General features: G+C 44.4%; 1 long non-coding RNA gene across 5 annotated transcripts in view; it reads right to left on the bottom strand.

The window, feature by feature from the left end:
- Window positions 1-10,348: 10,348 nt before the first annotated feature.
- The window catches only part of LOC132533861 (uncharacterized), a 64,347-nt gene continuing 54,002 nt past the window's right edge, over window positions 10,349-20,693 (bottom strand). The window contains exons 4-6 of one of the 5 annotated variants that reach the window (XR_009545605.1): window positions 18,466-18,559; window positions 18,164-18,357; window positions 17,208-17,536 (exon numbers count right to left, since the gene is read on the bottom strand). This is a non-coding gene — a long non-coding RNA (uncharacterized LOC132533861). Of the gene's footprint in view, window positions 10,367-16,760; window positions 16,883-17,207; window positions 17,537-18,163; window positions 18,358-18,465; window positions 18,560-20,693 lie in introns of those variants that run through there. The other 4 variants (XR_009545606.1, XR_009545608.1, XR_009545603.1 and 1 more) reach the window with 4 other exon arrangements.

The following is a 20,693-nucleotide window of genomic DNA, read 5'->3' as shown; positions in this document are numbered from 1 at the left end:
CCACTGACAGGACAAGACTTACTTCTGGGGGCTGGGAAGATAGCATAATGGTGATGCAGAAGGCTGTCAGTTTGAGGCTCTGGGGTTCCATGTTCAGTACCTGGTACTGCCATAAACCTGATCTGAGCAGTGTTCTGGTCTTCCTGTGTCTTCCTGTCTATATCTCTTTATCTCATTAGAGTAAAATACATAAAATATTTTAGAAGACTTATTATTAATATCTACAAAGTGGTTAAGAAAAGCCTCGCTGTGAGGTAATATTTAAACCAAGAATTGAAAGAAGACAAGGATTGGCTTAGGCAGATGTCTGGGAGAAGATTAGTCAGAGGGAACAGCAGTGCAAATGCCCAGTGGTAAGAGCTTACCTGGAAAGTTCCAGGTGCAATACTGCAGTCATTATGTCTGGAGAGGATCTTGTTGGAGGAAAGATGGTAGAGATTAGGGTAGAAGTAGGAATAGGCACATACGGGTACATATGGGTACATAATATTCGATAAGTCTAGTACTTAGGCTCTTACTCTCAATGGCACTGTTAGTCACTGAGGGGGGTTTGAGCAGGAAAGTGGCATAAACTAATTCACCTTTCAAAGGCTAATTTAGTGGGTGGGTGTAGATAGCATAATGGCTATGCAAAGAAACTCTCATACCTGAGACTCCAAAGTCCCAGGTTCAACCCCTCACACCACCATAAGCCAGAGCTGAGCACTGTTCTGGTTTAAAAAAAACCTCTCCCCCAAAGGCTAATTTCAACTGCTGTGCTGTGAGCAAGAAATGAAAAGAGAAACTAGTTAGGAGACTGTAGCAAAAATACAGGTAAATATTCTAGTTTCTGGTCAAATCTGTAAGGAGCTTGGTTATTGCTCCTTTGTGCTCATAACAGACAGAAATTGAGCAAAATGGGATTGGGGAGACTGAAGTCCCAGGTTCTGTCCCTGGTACCACTGATAGTCAGAGCTGAGTGGTACTCTGATAAGTGTGTGTGTGTGTGTGTGTGTGTGTGTGTGTGTGTGTGTGTGTGTGTGTGTAAATAAAAAACAACCAAAAAAAGCAACAACCATTCTTAGATCTGTCAGAGAAGTGACCTCTTGGGGCAAGCCACTGCTGCCAGATTTGGAGATGTTTCATATTACCTAAGGTAATTTACATATTCAGTGCAATTCCTATCAAATCTCAATGGAATGTTTTTGGTTAAACTAGCAATGATTTATATATATATATATATATATATATACTAGCTAAGATTTATATGAAAACATTAAAGACCAAGGAAAACCAAAGCAACCTGCCACACTTTTTAGCTTCAAACTATACTACAGAGTTATAGTGACATTATAGCACCACTTAAGAGCATACCAAAAAAGTTAACTCAAAACCCATCAAGGACATGAAAATAGGCTGTTCAATTATAGACTACATCAAGAAAATGCAGGGGATACTCTCCAGGACTTAAATTTTCTGAACTTCCCACTCAATTTTGTTCTGAAGTGCTAAAATTGTTCTTTAAAAAAAGTGTGTTTTTTAATCCAGGTAAGAGATAATGGTGGCTGTGAAGGAGGAGAAAGGTGGTTGGATTCTGACTTTGTTTTGAAAGAAGAATCTACAGAAATACCTGCAGTTGGATGTGAAGTAGGACAACAAGAGATGATTCAGCCTACAACTTAAACAAGACTCCACAGTACTAAGAGCTTCACACAGGGTCAAGCACATCCTAGATATTCAACAAACACCCAAATCACATAAAATTTCAGAAAGGATGATAGCCCTAGGTAAGATGATGTCTTAATTAGATAGCCCATAGGATGAGAGTAGAAAACACAAGGAACCTGAAGAAGACAATAGCCAAGCCCTTCCTAGTCAACTCTGATAGTTACTCAGACAAACAGTATGTTCTGGGGTCAGCAGTTCACTTCTGGACAGTGATGGTAAATGGAGAGGGAAAAGGAAACCCAAAGATGATTCATTCCCAGACCAGTCTGAGATAATAACTCCAGAGCTAACACTTACTGGGAATCACAGAGGTGATATTAGCTAGACAGGCCATTCTGTTTTTCAAAGTTCTCTTTCAGGCAAGCTTCCTTCTGGCAGTTGTTTTAGCATGAAGTAAACGAGGAGATTTGCAGTCCAGTGTGGAAGAAAAGCAAAAAGTATTCTCTGAACTTGCATGGCCCATTCCCAAAGGTTACAATTATATCTTAGTTGGAATATCCCTTTCCTTTTTCTGAGTCCTCAGTAACTTAAATTATTCGCCTACATTTATCCAGAGCTGAGATCAACCCAGCCAAGTAGATAGATGGTTGCTGCCTAAGGAATAGAGGATGTGGGGTCAAAGCAAACCTGCAGCTCCAGAGTTCTTGCGCACACCTCAAGGCCTTTCCGTTTTGCTCATAATAGCCAGTATTCATTGACCCCTTACTTCTGCTAGCCCTGGTGTTTTACAGCTGTTCACATGAACTGGCATTATCTACAGTTTACACATTAGGAAAGTAAGATCTAGAGCAGTTAAGAAACTCATTGCACACCACTGGTAAGTCCGGCCCCAGGTCAGATGGCTATGGGTAGTGAGGTCCACATTCTTTTGCTGTATTATATTCTATAGCCTATAGAAGGTTTTCTTTTGGAGGCTGGGAGGTGGCACACCCAGTTAAGCGCACATACTATCATGCTCAAGGACCTGGGTTCGAGCCCCTGTTCATCACCTACAGGAGGCACACTTCATGAGAGATGAGGCAGGTCTGTGGATGTCTTTCTTTCTCCTCACTATTTTCCACTTCCTTCTTAATTCTCTCTGTCTTAACAAATAAAATGGAAATGGAAAAAAATGGCCCCCAGGAGCAGTGGATTCGTAGTGTGGGCACAGAGTCCCAGTGATAACCCTGGTAGAGAAAAGTTTTCTTTTTAATATATAGCAATATATGTTTGTAGTAACAGTTTTAGAAAATGCAACAGGGAGTCAGGCGGTAGCACAGCAGGTTAAGCGCACATGGTGCAAAGCGCAAGGACTGGCGTAAGGATCCCGGTTCGAGCCCCTGGCTCCCCACCTGCAGGGGAGTCACTTCACAGGTGGTGAAGCAGGTCTGCAGGTGTCTATCTTTCTCTCCCTCTCTCTGTCTTCCTCTCCTCTCTCCATTTCTCTCTGTCCTATCCAACAACGATGACAGCATCAATAATAACTACAACAATAAAACAACAAGGGCAACAAAAGGGAATAAATAAATAAATATTAAAAAAGAAAGAAGAAATCATTTTAAAAAAAAAAGAAAAGAAAATGCAACAAATTAAAAAAAAAATCAAATTGTAATCCCACCATTCTGAGCTAGTATGACTATCACTTTGGTCGACAACTTTTTATTTTACTTTTTTATTGTGTGGGTGTGGAGTCAAGGACTTGTGAAATTTCATCACTCTGGTCACTTTTCTCACTCAGATATATGGAGACAGGGAGAGAGAGAAAGAAAGCAAGAGACAGAGAGAGTTAAAGACAGTAAGAGAGATATCGCAATAATAGCACTTCCTCCAATGTGGTAGATAAATTTTTAAAGATATGTTTATTTTATCTTATTTTTATCAGAGCACTGCTCAGCTCTGGTTTATGGTGATGCCAAGGATTGAACCTGAGACTTCAGGTTCTAGCAGAAGAGGTTTTTTGTTTGTTTGATTGATTGTTTGTTTTTCATAACCACTATGTGACATCCCATATTCTGCATTTGTTTATTCATTTATTTTTTTAGGAGCAAGTGAGAGACCAGAACAATACTCTGCTCCATTGTATGGGATGCCAGGGATTAAAGCTGGGGCCTCAAATAAAAAAGTCCCGTGCTACTTTAGCGATGGCCTTCCTGGTCACTACCAGGCCAACCCATCATCTGGGGCTCTAGTCAGGGAATCCTTGGAGACCTAGACCTCTGATGCATCCCTCTCTCCACCATCACTGATCACGTGTGTTAGGAACATCTTCATAAATCCTCTTCTAGGCCTCTACAGGACCTCACCCTCAGTGTAGAACAACAATGGTAAGAACTGCCTCAGTCTCTGAAGAGAGGCTGGGGACTTGAGGAAGACTGGTCCTGAAATGAGTGCAGCCTAGAATGCTCCTAGCTGTGACCAATGACTGTGAGATCAGACTGACAGGGATGCAGAGGTTACACAGGTTCCTGTGTTAAATATGAATAGGTATGGGCCCTAGGTCAGATTGATGAGGTTTACAGTTAATGATATTTATATATTTTCCTCATATATGGGAACTACTCTCTGCCCTAATCCAGCTCTCCAGTCCTATTCTCAACTCTGACACCATCTTCCCATACAATATTTTAGCCTACCTGTGTGTTAATTATTGGGCTCAGGCAAAAATTACTAAAGTAGGTCCAGGCGGTGGTGCATCTGGTTAAGTGCTCACATTACAGAGGATAAGGGCCCAGGTTCAAGCCCCTAGTTCCTACCCATAAGGGGAAGTTTCATGAGTGGTGAAGCAGGGCTGCAGGTGTCTCTCTGTATCTCTCTCTCTATCTCCTCCCTTGATTTCTCTCTGTCTCTATCCAATAAATAAATAATAAATAAATAAATAAATAAATAAAACAAAATAAAAAGTAAAGAAATAAAAAGGTGGAAGAGATAGCATAATGGTTATGCAAAGAAGTAAAAAAAAATTACTAAAGTCATGAGTGTCTTGGAATATGCTCAGAGCGGACTTCCTAGCTTCATTCCTAAACCAAGACCCTTAGTTCGATCTGCCCTATTCTCACCTTTAGGTCCCTGATTATTAAACAATTTGTTCTGCTTTATATCTTACCACTTTTCAACTACCATGTTCTAGATGCTACCTTGATGCCATCCTGACTTCCCTGGGCATATGACCTCACGAATGTGTCCTGAAACCTCACCTCTCCAGAGCCTTATCTCACTAGGGAAAGATAAATACAGTCTGGGGGTATGGAATGACCTGCCAATACCCATGTCCAGTGGAGAAGAAATTCCAGAAGCTAGACCTTTCACCTCCTATACTCTATAAAGAATTTTGGTCCAGGGTGGGAATAACATAATGGTTATACAGAGACCCTCATACCTGAGCCTCCGAAGTCCCAGGTTCAATCCCCACACCACCATAAGCTAGAGCTGAGCAGTGCTCTAGTTAAAAAAAAAAAAAAAAAAAAAAAGATTAAGAACAGGGAAGCTTCCAGTGGAGGGGATGGGATACAGGACTCTGGTGGTGGGAATTGTGTGGCGTTGTACCCCTCTTATCCTACAATCTTGTTAATCATTATTAAATCACTAATTAAAAAAAGGTAAAAAAAAAAAAAAAAGTCCTGTGCTCTAAACACTGAGCCACTTCTCAGACCATGGTGGACAATCTTTAAATCTCCCACATACACATGCTAAATACATATCTTCAGAGAAAATAAGAAGAAAGAGCTTGTACTATAGTTGCCTTTAACTAATCCTTCCCTTAATAGTTTGTCATTAAGATTTTCCTGCTTTAAGTCTTTCCAAAGGCCTCTTCCCTCCTGTTAGAAACGCACACTCGGGCACTCACACTTTTGCTTGTGATTTTAGAGATCCCCTTAACCTGGACCCTGACTGAGAGCCCTGTGTCTTCTATGACCTGGATGGTCACAGAAGGATGCCCTGTGAGCCCCAAGCCAACCGAAATCACTGCCCTACAGTTGAACATTTAGATCATCTTCAATTTTCCGCTATTATAAACAGCACTGCAATGACCATCCCTATGGATAAATCTTTTGAGTGTTGCCCTTATTTATTTCCTTGGGATCAATTCCAGAGTCAAATCATCTTTAAGGTTTTTGATAGTGTTTCCAAATTGCCCTCCAGGAAGGTTGTATCTATTTACGCTCCCGCCAGCAGTGCCTAAGAGGGCCCATTTCCCCCACTTCACTGCTCACCCGGTCTCGTAAAACACTCCATGTCGTACCTTTTTAACCCTGGATCAGAACTTCTCTTTCTCTTTTTGTCTCGAAGATAGCAGTTCCTAGCTCAAGGAACTGGAAACAGCAGTCTTTGGGGAGGACCCCAGATTGGGAATTGCTGTCTCTTCTGCTTCAACAAACCCCCTAAGACTGTGATCTCCCAGATTTAGCCGTAGACCTTTCTTTGGCAAATCTCTTTGCCCCCATCATTAAGAAGAAGAGTGTCACTGGTGGTGAAGAAACACACAGGTTAACCTTTACAAAGAAGCTTGGTAAGTTTTTTAACACTTATGTTATAAAATGTCTGTCCCCAAAGGAACTAGGCGGATCCCTTTTAGTAGGTGTTAAAATTCATAGACAAGTACTTCTGTAATGTGACTGCTCCTTCTTTCCCGCTTTCAACAGCCAACTATGACTCCTAATGTATAAAATCTATCAGGGAATGAAGCTTGGGAGGCGGTGCAGTGGGTAAAGTGCTGGACTCTCAGGCATGAGGTCCCAGGTTCAATCCCCAGTATTGCATATGCCAGAATAATGTTCTGGCCCTCTCCCTCTCCCTCTCCCTCTCCCTCTCTTATTAACACATAAATATTTAAAAAATCACAAGGGCCTGGGAAGAGACCTTTGTTTATCTTGAGACTTCCACCAGAGTGGTCATAAAGAGAAATATCTTGCATGTAGTAGGTCCTCAATAAAGTTTGTTGGATTGCCCTGGAAGACTAGGACATGCAGCCAGAGGTAATGAGGGATCCTGAGTACATGTTTAACTGCTAAAGCTTTCATTAACTATGGCAGTGTTAACTACAGTCGGTACTAATGAGAGGGAATGGTGACCTGAATACACCAAAACAGAAGGAAATCCCAGATCAACTCTATTTAGTTTTGAAATACAGTCCATGATTTTTTTTCTTCCCCTATAACAACAGATGTACCTTTCCAATTCTGCTGGGCTTAGGTGAATATTAACAATGAGCTTATCCTCCATGAGCCCACAGAGAATCTGCTGTGCAAAGCAGTTGTGGGGTGAAATGGAGAAGTTACCAAGGAAATCTGAATATGAACATATCAGATGACATAAAGGAATTACCATTGTGTTAACCGGGTGTCGATATTTTAGCTCTGTAAGGATATGCTCTCCCCCTTTTTTAAATGCACACTGGATTAAAAAACAAATGAAAGCTATGATGGGCCATCTGCAAGAGGGGCATACTACATATTTGACTATGCTGTGGCAATAACTACTGTTTTCTGCATATTTTTGTGCTGACCACTTTTGATATATTAACTCGAATTCTACCCACAAGGCTGGTGCCAGTGAAATAAATAGCTCACGTGGCTAGTTTGTTGCTTTGTCATGTGCATGACCCAGGTTCAAACGCAGCCCCCATGACTTTAGTGCTGTGGTCTTTTTCTCTCGGCCTCTCTGCCTTCTCTGTCTCTAACATAAATTAAATAAATAAATAAATAAATAAATAAAAATGGAGAGGGGAAGGCATTGGCACAACCAGTTGAGAGCACACATTACCACGCACAAGCACCTGGGCTCAAGTCTCCATTCCCAGTGGGGGAAGTTTTACAAGCAGTGCTGTACGTCTCTCTCTCCCTCTTTGCCTAAACTTCCCTCTTAATTTTCTCTGTCTTTATCCAAAGTAAATAAACTATATATATATATATATATATATATATATATGTATGTATGTATATATGTATGTATGTATGTATGTAAAGACTTTGCAAGGCAAGTGTCATTGTTCTCATTTTACAGACAGAGAACCTGAAGTTCAGTAGCACTCATGATTACACAGGGTTTCTGCCCCATTTCTGCTTTGGCACACCCACCCCTCACCCCCCACACACACACTTAGGATACAGTCTTGATGAAGCTGTAAGTCAGAATACTCTGTCCTTCTACCCAGACGGTGGTGAGACTCTTGTCTTCCCCTGTAATCCTTGGTCAGCTTGAATTAATGCATTCAGCAATAGTGGCCACTCTGTGAGGTCATGGGCTTTTTCTGTCCAGACTGTTAACTTCCCTAATCGACTGTGGCCGCACCAAAGTAAAAGACTCTGGGGTGGGTGAGGGGGAGAATACAGGTCCAAGAAGGATGACAGAGGACCTAGTGGGGGTTATATTGTTATATGGAAAACTGGGAAATGTTATGCATGTACAAACTATTGTATTTACTGTCAAATGTGAAACATTAATTCCCCATTAAAGTAATTAAAAATGTTAAAGAAAAAAAGAAATACTATTACCCCCTACTGCCCAGGTAATAAATGATGCAGTGAAGATTTGAACCTAGGGCTGTCTGATGTCAAAGTCCTATGCCTTTTCCCAAAGCACATGCATAAGGGGTCAAGTTCATATAGCTCCCATGCCCTGACTATGTTGTTCCCTGCCATATGTTTCCTAGCTGCTCGTAATGTAATCATACTTGCACTTTAGGCACCCACTCATTGACTGCTTTAAACTGATGTATTTCCAATGGCACTAGCAAGCTATAACTACTACTCTTACAATCTTCTTTGTGATTAGAATGACACAGAAGGAGAAGCAAGAACGTGTCTTCTAGGGCTGAGGAGACAGCATAATGGTTCTGCAAAACTCTTTCATGCCTAAGGCTGTGAGGTTCCAAGTTCAATCTCCACTACTGTGAGCCAGAGCTGAGTAGTAGTCTTATCTCTCTCCCTCTTTCTCTCTCTCTCTTTCTCTCTCCTTCCCTCCTTCCCTCTCTCTCCTTTCTGTATCCCTCATTTAAAATAAATAAAATATTTTGAAGAAGAAGAACATGTATTCTGGTTCAACTTCCTGCTTCAAGCAAATGGCGCCATAAAATTCACAGCATCTGGGGGGTCGGGTAGTGCAGCGGGTTAAGCTCATGTGGTGCAAAGCGCAAGGACTGGCTTAAGGATCTCAGTTCAAGCCCCCAGCTCCCCACCTACAGGGGAGTTGCTTCACAGGCAGTGAAGCATGTCTGCAGGTGTCTGTCTTTCTCTCCCCCTCTTTGTCTTCCCCTCCTCTCTCCATTTCTCTCTGTCTTATCCAACAATGAATGACGTCAACAATAACAATAATAACCACAACAAGGGCAACAAAAGGGGGAAAAATGGCCTCAAGGATCAGTGGATTCATGGTGCAGGTACTGAGCCCCAGCAATAACCCTGGAGGCAAAAAAAAAAAAATTCACAACATCTGGTCATGTAATGGAAATCACTTCTGCCATCTCTAAGATCACAAGTCCTGTGGCTGCCACGGACCTCACAAAGCACCATGCGCTGAATGCACACAGCCTAAAACAGATAGGCTTGGATAGAGAACCAACCACTGGCCCCACAGTGAGAGAGACCCATCCCTTACTGTGTGTCACTTTGAACTGTTACCTTCCCCCAGCCTCTGCTTCCCCATCTGGGAAGCAAGGACAGCAGCAAGAAACAGTGACACTTTAGTGGTTCTTAAGTTTCACCAAGTTAAACTGCCTGGTGCTCTGCAGGAACCAACACCAGTGCTTCCTCCCCTGAAAGATGTAGGACACTTGATTGCTTAGTCCTATTTTTAAAGATCTCCAAGGAAGGAGAAACCATAGCATCCCATGGTAGCTCGTGGCGGCGTTTCACAACCCACTTAGATGATGTGTGAATATAGCACAGAGGCCCACATCCAAGGAGGCTGGCGGAGGCTGGGAGACATGCCAAGCAGCTTGCGCACTGCTCCACGGCCCCTCCCTCCCCACTCCATTGCCTCTGAAGGAGACATGTACTAGCTTAGCCATCCTCATGAGCCACCCTTCTGGAAGCTTCTCTCATCATCCCCTGGTTTGAAATCTTTTCAGTCTTCTAAGAAACTGCTCTAACACCTGTTGACTACGACAGCCTCTGGGCACCTACCATAAGCAGGTTGGTTCTCTGTGTATTTGCTTAGTTAATGAATTCAATAAACATACAGATTGAATGAGATTCATATAGACAGATGGCATCGTAGGTAAAGGGCACACAGCAATGACTAAAACAGGGAAGCTCCCTGCCCTCATGAGGCTCACGTTTCAGCAGGAGAAGGGGGACCAGAAGCAGATGTAGAGTGTGTCAGTAGATCACGAGTTGAGAAAATCACGGCGGAATGCAGGTTATTCTGTGTAAGAAGAAGAGGAGGCCAGCCTCTTTCCCACCTCACACTGGTTCTCTCTCCTTCTCTCTGCCCCCCACACAGGATTTCTCTTAGTTTCATGAATTTACCACTCACTTCTAACCCTAGGACATTTGCACACCCCTTTTGTCTGGGACACTTGTCCCTCACTTGTCCCTTGCTCACCCCAGTTTTCTGATGAGGTAACATTTGAACAGAGATTGAAGGAAGCAAGAGGAGTACTTACATATTTCACTTCTCTGGGAAGTTATAAGCTCCTGGAGGGTAAGAGGAGGCGGGGGAGAGCAGTGGTCAGAGATGCAAGCTGTGGAGTCAAGATGGCTCTATTTAAATCTCTGTCCTACCTCCCCCTAGCAGCATGACAAGTCCCAAGTTCCTCCCAAGTCTCAGTCTCTTCCTCATGAAAATAGAGAAAGAACAGGATCCCACAGGAATCCTATGGAAGTCCAATGAAGCCATGAAATAACACCAAAGACAGATTAGCCTGCAGGGAATGAACATGCACCCCAGTGCTCAGTACATAGGTTGTGTGAGTCCCTCAGCAACCCCATCAGGGAGCTCACACAGCTGTGTGTTTTGTAAAACACATATACTGACTCTCAGTTATGACCGTGATTTCATTCCATTTTGACTTCCTTTTTTAAATTTCTATTTATTTATTATTAGATAGAGACAGAAATTGAGAGGGATGAGGAAGATAGAGAGGGAGAGAGACAAAGAGACACCTGCAGCCCTGCTTCACCACTCGTGAAGCTTTCCCCCTGCAGGTGGGGCCAGGGACTTGAACCAGGGTCCTTATGAACTGTAATGTGCGCACTTAACCAATTGCGCCATCGCCTGTCCCCTTGACTTCCTTTCCATCACACTTCTCCCCAAGTCAAATGGCAAAGGAGAAGATGGGAGCTTTTGTAGCCAGAGTTCTGTAACCACCTTTTAAGAATTATTCCCCAGGGGCTGGGTGGCGGTGTGCCTGCGAGAGCACACATGTAACCACATGAAAGAACCCGGGTTCAGGGCCCCACCCCCATCTGCAGTGGGGAAGCTTCATGAGCAGTGCTGCTGGTTTTTCTCTTTAGTCTCCCTATTCCTCTCTCTCATTTTTTTTTTTACTCTACCAAGAAAAAAGAAAGAAAGGGAGAGAAAAAGGGGAAAAGGAAAAGAAGGAAGGGGGAAAAGGCCATCAGGAATGGTGGAGCTGTGTAAGCACCACACTCTAGCTATAACCCTTGTGGCAAAAAAAAAAAAAAAAAAAAAAGATGCCCTCCAAATTGTGTAAGGCCTGGGCCTCACAGAGCTTGAACCTATGCTCTTCCAGAACACGGTGGGAGCCACTGAAGTCATAAGTAAGTGGTTTTAACTCTCCCACATGGGAATTGTATTATTAATTTTCAAAAAAAGGATGGGAAGTACAGAAGATAGTACAGTGTATAAAGCTCTCAAACATGAGGTCCTGTGTTCAATCCCTGGTAGCACATGTGCCAAAAAGATGCTGTGGTTCTCTCTCTGTCTCTCCTATCTCTTTCATTAATGAACAAATAAAAACTTTTTAAACAAATTTTTTAAATACATTTTTTATTTATTTCCTTTTGTTGCCCTTGTTGTTTTATTGTACTTATTCTTGTCATCGTTGTTGGATAGGACAGCGAGAAATGGGGGGAGAGACAGAGAGGGGGAGACAAAGATAGACACCTGCAGACCTGCTTCACTGCTTGTGAAGTGACTGCCCTGCAGGTGAGGAGCCGGGGGCTCGAACCGGGATCCTTACTATAGTCCTTGCACTTTGAGCCACATGTGCTTAACCCACTGCACTGCCACCCAAAATCTTAAGAATAAATAAGAAAAGGGCAAGGGACATCAACTCCCAGAGAGAGAGAAAGAGAGAGAAAGGCCAGAGCACTGCTTAGCTCTGGCTTATGGTGGTGCTAGGGATTGAACCTGGGACTTTGTAACCTCATGACATGAAAGTCTTTTTGCATCACCATTGTGCTATCTCCCCCAGATAGCACAATGTTTCTAGAAGCTACCTCATAAGGTTGAGGGGAACAGATAGGCTCATGGTCTAAGGATCTCTCCAGGCTACTGAGGGCTGTAGACAAGTCCCGAGGGAGTCTCAGGCTCCAAGGAGGAGGGTTAGGGCAGCAAGAGAATACACCTCCCATGGAATCCCCAGCTTCAAAGCCTCCAACTCAGACTTCAGGGCACTCTGGAACCTTCCTGAACCTTCTGACATAAGTCCTTGAGCCAGGCAGTGCTTCTACTTAAGCTAAAAAGGTTTGCAGTCTTGTGGTCCGGGAGGTGGCGCAGTGGATAAAGCACTGGATTCTCAACTATGAGATCCTAAGTTTGATTCCCGGCAGCACATGTACCAGAGTGATGTCTGGTTCTTTCTCTCCTCTTATGTTTCTCATGAATAAATAAATAAATTCTTTAAAAAAATAAAATAAAATAAAGTCTAATTCTTTCAAAAAAAAAGGGGGGGGCCTGCAGTCTTCACCCAGCATGGCAGTGAGCTGTGTTCCCCTCATAAGGGTTTAAAATGGCTCATAACCACCTTCTGAAGGAAAACCTTCTTCTCCCCACTTGAAAGCAGTTACAAAATCACATCTCAGCCTTTTCTTTCCCAGCCAAATGATGCCAATTACGAATACTGAAGGGAGGGAGTGTGAGTCATGGATGTCCCCAGCTCCAATGGCTGATTGCTATCAATTCCCTGGTCCCCTGAATTCACTCCACCTTCTGTTTCTGAACCATTCTTGGCAGTCATTGCCTGGAAAGTTGCCCTCAATTCTTGCACATCCCCACCCCAGCAGGAAACTTCTAGAAGGACTTCTTCAAGACCTGTCCGTCCATTTGCAAAGTCACAGCCAATCCCTAAGTCCCCCTCCCAGATGGACTGGATTTTAGCATCCATGTGTACAGGAACATTTATCTCTAGTATTGTTTATGCATTTATTTTGGATAGAAGCAGCAAGACATTAATAGAGGAGGGGGAGATAAAGAGGGAGAAAGAGAGACACTTACAGGGGACCAGACAGTGATGCACCTGATTAAACGTACACATTACAGTGTACAGGGACCCGGGTTCAAGCTCCCTGGCCCCCACCTGTCGGGGGAAAGCTTCATGAGTGGCGAAGCAAGGCTGCAGGTGTCTCTCTGTCTCTCTCCTTCTATCCAATAATAAATAAAGATTAAAAAAATAAAAGACAGAGACACGCCTACAGCACTGCTTCACCATTTGTGAAGCTTCCCTGTTGTAGGTGGGGGACCAGGGGCTTGACTGCAAGCCCTTGATTATTGTAACACGAGTACTTTATCAGGTGCGCCACAGTCTGTGAGGTTTTTGTATGTTGTGTGTTTGGTGACAGGGATGGAACCAGGCCTCTTACAATGAAGTGTGTACTCTGCCACTGAGTTATGTCCCTGTTTCAAGTAGCTGTCATACAGAGAATTTGTCTCTCCTTGTCCAGCCCTAATCCTACTCACAGTCCTTTCCTGTTCTTAAATCTGACAGGGTTTTCTGCTCTCTTTTCATCATCTAGAGCACCCCAAGCTACCAGCAGAGAATGTTGACCTGAGCCACCTCACTGGAGGGACAATCTATTCAGAAATAATGGAGATGCCCTACTCATAAGAACCCTTTTATGAGGGGAGGAGGAGGAATAACTTTGCCTAATTTTTCTTTAATTGCCAACGGGGTTATTGCTGAAGCTTGTGCTTGCACTATGGATCTACTGCTCCCAGCAGCCATTTTTTCCTCCCTCCCCTTCCTATTTTTATTTGATAGGATAGAGAGAAATCGAAAGGGGAGGGGAAATAGAGAAGGGGACGGGGAAGCTCATGAAGCTTCCCCCTGCAGGTGTGGAGCAAGGACTCACCAGAGGACTCATTATGTCTTGAGCAGAAGTGAGAGGCAGAGAGGGAGAGAGAAGGGAGAGAAACTACAGCAGTGCTCCACCACTTGTGAAGCTTCCCCCGTTACATGGTGCTCCCAGGTGGTTGCCTGGGGCTTGAACCCAGGTCATTGCCCATGGTAAAGTATGTACTCTGCTGGGTGACTTCTCTCCTCTGGCCCTGCTTGACTTAAAACACTGCTGTACTCTATAGGATTTATGCTCTGACAATGGCAGGACACAACATCCTAAAAAATGTCGGAGGGAATAGAATGCTTTTCCCCCCTCACTTTCTGAACCAGTCTGTTGGCTTGGGGTGGAGAATTTTAAGAAATCGAGATGGTTTATTAAATGTGCAATTGAACATGATTGGAATGCCTACCTTTGTATATACTGGAAAAATCAAAAGGCCTTTGTCATCCCCCAGCTCTGATTTGGGCTTCAGCAAACCTGGTTCCAGTGACAGGAGAGCCTGGCACCCTCAAGGCCAGCAGCTCTGCGTGATGGATTCGAGGAGCCGAGAGGCTGGGACGGAGGCTGTGAAAGCTCTCTGAAAAGACCTTTCACTCTACAGATGCCGGCATTTATCACCATCATCGCTGTATCATTATTCGCAGAAATAAGTGGATGGGGATCTTTTCACATGCAAATCTAATCGCATTGTGCCTTTAGTCCAAGGCCTCCCGCCGCTCTGAGGATGGAAGCCAGAGCCGTCCCACAGTCCTCTGGGCCAGCCCTGCGTGGCCTGGCTCCCGCATGCATCTCTGCCTCTACCTTGCACTGTCTGCTCGCTCGCTCTCTCTCTCTCTCTCTCTCTCTCTCTCTGCCTCTATGTAGGCGTTGTCTCTCTGCCTCTGAATTCACCACACTCCTGGCAGCCCCAGGACCTTTGAATGCTCCTTTAGTCTGGAACCCTTGTCTCTCCACACTCATCCATGCATTCATTCGTGCATTCAGCCATACTTACTGTGTGTTTGCTATGTGTTCAAGAGCACGCTGGAGACCAGGGTTGCAAGGGCGAGTGAAGGTGCTCCAAGGAGCTTCCTTTTGAACAGAAGACGCCATAGTAATCACGTAAATGCACACACATGTCTAATACAGTCTCTGGCAGTAGTAAGTGGTGCTGAGGAAAATAAGGCTGGTGGGTAGGGCTAGGGTGACCACAAAGGTGTCATAAAAAGGTTTTATTTTATAACTCACACATTACCTGGGTTTGAGCTTGGCCCACCCCCATGGAATCACCTGCAGGGAGGGAAGCTTCACAAGTAGTGGAGCAATGCTGAAGTGTCTTTCCTTCTCTCTCTCTCTCTCTCTCTCTCTCTCTCTCTCATCTCTCACTATCTCTGTAGAAGAAAGAAAAGTGGTTGCTGGGAATGATGAAATCATGCAGCAGGATCTGAGCTCCTGCAATGACCCTGCTGGGGAAGGGGGAGTCTTTCTGAGCAGAACTGAAGAAGCAGTCTGCGCATAGATGAATGGAAAGAGGACTACAGGCAGAAGGAACAGCAAGGGCAAAGGCCCTGGGGCAGGACCTCGGCAATGAATTTATGAAGTCCAAAGAATAGCAGTCCTAAGTGGCTAGAACAAAGTGAGCAAACTGAAAAAAAGGACTTGGAATTAGTTGGGTGGTGACACACCTGGTTGAGTGCACATATTAAAGTACACAAGGACCTGGGTTCAAGCCCCCAGTCCCCACTTACATGAGGGAAAATTTCACAGTGAAACAGTGCTACACATATCTCACTACCCCATCTCCTTCCTCTCTCAATTACTCTGTCTCTATACAAAATAAATAAATGAATATTTAAAGAAAAAAAAAGAGGGGCTTGGTTGAGCACACATATTACAATGAGCCAGAACCCGGGTTCGAGCTCCCAGTCCTCACCTGCAGGGGGAAAGCTCTGCAAGTGGTGAAGCTGTGTTTCAAGTGTCTCTCTGTCTCTCTCCCTCTCTATCACCCCCTTCCCTCTTGGTTTCTGGCTGTCTCTCTCCAATAAATAAATAAAGATAATTTTAAAAAATTTAAAAAACAATTTATTGGGAGTTGGGCGGTAGCACAGTGGGTTAAGTGCACGTGGCACAAAGTGCAAGGACCGGTGTAAGGATCCCAGTTCGAGCCCCCGGCTCCCCACCTGTAGGGGAGTCGCTTCACAGGCGGTGAAGCAGGTCTGCAGGTGTCTATCTTTGTCTCCCCCTTTCTGTCTTCCCCTCCTCTCTCCATTTCTCTCTGTCCTATCTAACAATGGAGACATCAACAACAATAATAATAACTACAACAACGATGAATAACAACAAAGGCAACAAAAAGGGAAAATAAACAAATATAAACACACAAAAAAATTAAATCTTGAATTTATAAAAAAAAAGATTTATTTTTTATTTTTTTATTGCTTACTAATGAGAAAATAGGAGAGGAGTGGAAAGAGAACCACAGAATCACGCTGGTATATGTTCTGCATGGGACAGAAGTAAGGACCTCTTGCTTGAGAGTCCAAGATTTTATCCACTGCACTGCCTCCCAGACCACTTCTTCCTGTTAGTGTTTTTGTTGTTGTTGTTGTTGTTATCTATGGCTTTACTGTACCAAGATGGCTTTTATCAGCTAACCAGAGAGACAGAGATAAAAAAGCAGAGAGAACTTGAAAGAGACACACCCCTGGAACTTCTTTCAATGTGGTGAGGGCCAGATTTTTTTTTTTTAGTGTCTTTATTGGGGAATTAATGTTTTACATTCAACAGTGAATACTATAGTTTGTACATGCATAACATTTCCCAGTTTTTCCATATAACAATACAACCCCCACTAGGTCCTCTGTCATCCTTCTTGGACCTGTATTCCCCCCCACCCCACCCCAATTATCCCAGAGTCTTTCACTTTGGTGCAATACGCCAATTCCAGTTCAGGTTCTACTTGTGTTTGCTCTTCTGATCTAAAAAAAAAGATTTATTTTTTAAAAAAGATGAAGTACTAGGGAGTCGGGCTGTAGCGCAGCGGATTAAGCGCAGGTGGCGCAAAGCACAAGGACCGGCATAAGGATCCCGGTTTGAACCCCGGCTCCCCACCTGCAGGGGAGTCGCTTCACAAGCGGTGAAGCAGGTCTGCAGATGTCTATCTTTCTCTCCTCCTCTCTGTCTTCCCCTCCTCTCTCCATTTCTCTCTGTCCTATCCAACAACGACAACAACAATAATAACTACAACAATAAAACAACAAGGGCAACAAAAGGGAATAAATAAATAAAATATTTTTAAAAAAATTTTAAAAAAAGATGAAGTACTAAGTGAGATTAAGGGACAGATAGTCAAGTCTCTTGAGGGATTTCTCTCTGAGGAGAAGCAAAGAAATGGGACAGGGACCAGGAGAGCACAGGCACTCAGTGGAGGGGATTTCTGCATGGTTTTCTGTTCTGTTCTTTGACAGGAAGTATTGTAGTCGGGTGGTAGACTGAAGTAAACACTCCAGTAGAGAAGGGGACAGAGGTGATTCATGAGAAGAGGACGTGATGGCAGTAACTTCTTGAGTAGGTGAAGGAGAGTAGGCCAAGCAGAGGGCTTGGCACTACATGACACAGGGACAGCCTATCATCTGCAACATGAATGAGGACAGAGTATATCCTTGTCACCACGGGAAGTTGGCAATTTTTGAGAAGTAGTGAGCACACTGAATAGTGAATAGGAAGATGAATAGGAAGATGAGCTCATCAGCTGAGAGTCAAACCTGAGGAGGGTATTGGAGAAAGGGGAGGATATGCAAATAGCCCTCCTGGAGTGGGACAGAGTAGCTGGAGACTAATAAAATAGTCTGTCTGTTGTGGACTTATTATCTTTTTAATTTTTAAAGCTATTTTATTTTTTCTTTCTTCTATTTGATAGGACAGACAGAAATTGAGAGGGGTGGAAGAGATAAAAAGAAAGACAGACACCTTCAAGGGGGCTGGGCGGTGGTGCACCAGGTTAAGCACACATGGCACGAAGCACAAGGACCCGCGCAAGGATCCCAGTTTGAGCCCCCCAGCTTCCCAACTGTGGGGGCAGGGTCACTTCACAAGCTGTGAAACAGGTTTGCAGGTGTCTCTCTGTCTCTCTCCCTCTCTATCTCCTCCTCCTCTCTCAATTTCTCTGTCCTATCCAATTAAGAGAGAGAGAGACACTTGCAGCACTGCTTTACTGTTCATAAACTTTCTCCCCCTTCAGGAGGGGAGTGGGAGCTTACCATCCAGCCCCTAACTCAGACTTCAACATGAAACAACGCCTGTCCAGGCAGTTGTGGTAGTTTTCACAAACTGGATCCCTGTGCCCAGATGTGATGTAGAGCAGAGACACTGTTGGATTTAACCAGGGTTGGGTATGGGGGAGTGCAGAAAGGGAGTTACAGAGCATCTATCATCCCAGGCCACAGAGTTCAGACTGGAAAAGAAGAAAGTGAAGATCTGGAGGGCCTGGGCAGTGGCACACTTGGTAAATCACACATGTTTCGATGTTTAAGGACCTGGGTTCAAGCTCTTAGTCCCCCACCTGCTAGGGATGGGGGTAGCTGAACGAGCAGTGAAGCAGTGTTGCAGATGTCTATTTATCTATCACCTTCTGCCCTCTCAGTTTCTCTCTGTTCCTACACAAAAGAAAAATAAATTCTTAACCTGGGTCCCGCGGCAAAGAAGTGGCTCGCTTCATTCCTGTCCCACATCTTGGAATCTGAGTCTATGCCCAAAGTTTGGCGTCGTGTGAAGATTATAGCGGTTTTGAAACCAAAGAAAGACCCAACACTGGCCGCCAGCTATAGACCAATTTCTCTCCTCTCCATGTGTTACAAACTCCTTGAGAGGCTGCTTCTGTCACATATTTCTCATCTTACAGAGAAATTCCTATCACCCGCCCAAGCTGGTTTCCGCCCAGGAAGATCTACCTGCGAACAAGCCCTGGCCCTCTCAACTTACATTGAAAATGGATTCCAGAAGAATTTAAAGACGGGTGCTGTCTTTGTTGATCTCACAGCAGCCTATGACACGGTCTGGCACCGTGGTCTCCTAGTCAAGATCTCAAGATGCCTGCCTCCAAGGGTGGCCAACACTATATCATTTCTTCTCCAAAACAAGATTCCGGGTGCATCTGGGTGACAAGACTAGCAGATGGAGACTTGTCTCAAGTGGCCTCCCCCAGGGCTCTGTTCTGGCTCCTACGCTATTTAATATTTACATCAATGACCTCCCAGAAACTTCTTCAAGGAAGTTCATCTACGCCGATGACATCTGCTGTGCAACTCAGGCATCCAAGTTCGACATCCTCGAGGAAACACTCACGAAAGACATGTCTCTGATATCTGATGACTGTAAAAAATGGCGACTAATCCCTAGCACTGCAAAAACGGTATCATCTGTTTTCCATCTACACCATGCCTCGGCCTTGCGTGAGCTTAATGTGCAGCTTGGAGATACGAGAATCCGGCATGAAGCCCAGCCAGTCTATCTTGGCATTACCCTCGATCGCACTCTGTCATTTCACGAACATCTCATAAAAACTGCAGCAAAGGTGGGCATGAGGAATAACATCATTGCAAGACTGGCCAGCTCCTCATGGGGCGCGAGCGCTTCCACACTACGATCATCATCTCTGGCATTATGCTATTCCACTGCAGAATACTGTGCCCCAGTATGGTTCCGTATAGCCCCCATGTCCACTTGGTGGATTCCAAATTATATTCCTCCATGAGGATAATTTCTGGAACCATCCGTTCTACCCTGGTTCCATGGCTGCCAGTTCTTAGCAACATCGCCCCGCCAGATATTCGTCGGGATGCGGCATCATCTAAGTTCATTTCCCACGTCTACGCTCGACTGGACCTGCCAATATACGCTGATATCTTCTCCCACCCTGTTCAACGCTTGACGTCTTGTCACCCAATCTGGTCCCCTACGCCTACACTGAACTTCTCTGTTCCAGTCTCTTGGAAACAGAGTTGGCAGTCAGCTGAGGTAAAGAACAAACACCTCATCACAGACCCCTGCAAGCGTCAATCCGTCTTTGACCTAGCACGTTATGATTGGGCCCTCCTCAATCGCTATGGAACAGGCCATGGCCGGTGTGCCGCTATGTCCCATCGCTGGGGAGCCAGAGACGACCCGAACTGCCCCTGCGGCTACAGACAGACTATGACCCACATAGTCAACGACTGCCACCTCTCCAGATTCAAAGGAGGTCTCGAAACTTTACATCAGGCTCAACCTGACGCTGTTGACTGGCTACGGAAGAAGGGCAAACGCTAGAAGAAGAAGAAGAAAAATAAATAAAATTCAGACTCTGGGAGTGGTGGATTCACCATGCAGGCATCAAGCCCCAGAGATAGCCCTGGTGGTAATAAAAAAAAATTTTTTTTTTTAAGGAAATAAACACAGTGGAGCTGGAGCCAGGTGGTGGCACAGCTGGTTGATTGAGCTCATGTGTTACTACAATGCACAAAGACCTGGGTTTGAGCCCCTGATCCCTACCTGCTAAGGGACATCTTTGCGAGTGGTGAAGCTGTGCTGCAGGTGTCTCTCTGTCCCTATCTCCCCCTTCCCTCTTGCTTTCTGGCTGTCTCTATCCAACAAATAAAGATAATTAAAAAGAAATTTAAAGAAAAAAGCACATCAGTGAATTGAAGAACTTATTTGGGGGGTGGCAAAGGCGCTGCACCTGGTTAAGTGAACTTGTTAGCATGCACAAAGCCTTCTACCTTAGGATCCAGCAGACCTGGATCTGATGAAGCA

The sequence above is a fragment of the Erinaceus europaeus genome, chromosome 17, assembly GCF_950295315.1.
Source record: "Erinaceus europaeus chromosome 17, mEriEur2.1, whole genome shotgun sequence".
NCBI classification, from domain to species: domain Eukaryota; kingdom Metazoa; phylum Chordata; class Mammalia; order Eulipotyphla; family Erinaceidae; genus Erinaceus; species Erinaceus europaeus.
Note: the sequence above shows the minus strand (reverse complement) of the source record. Positions and strands in the feature narration are given on the sequence as shown.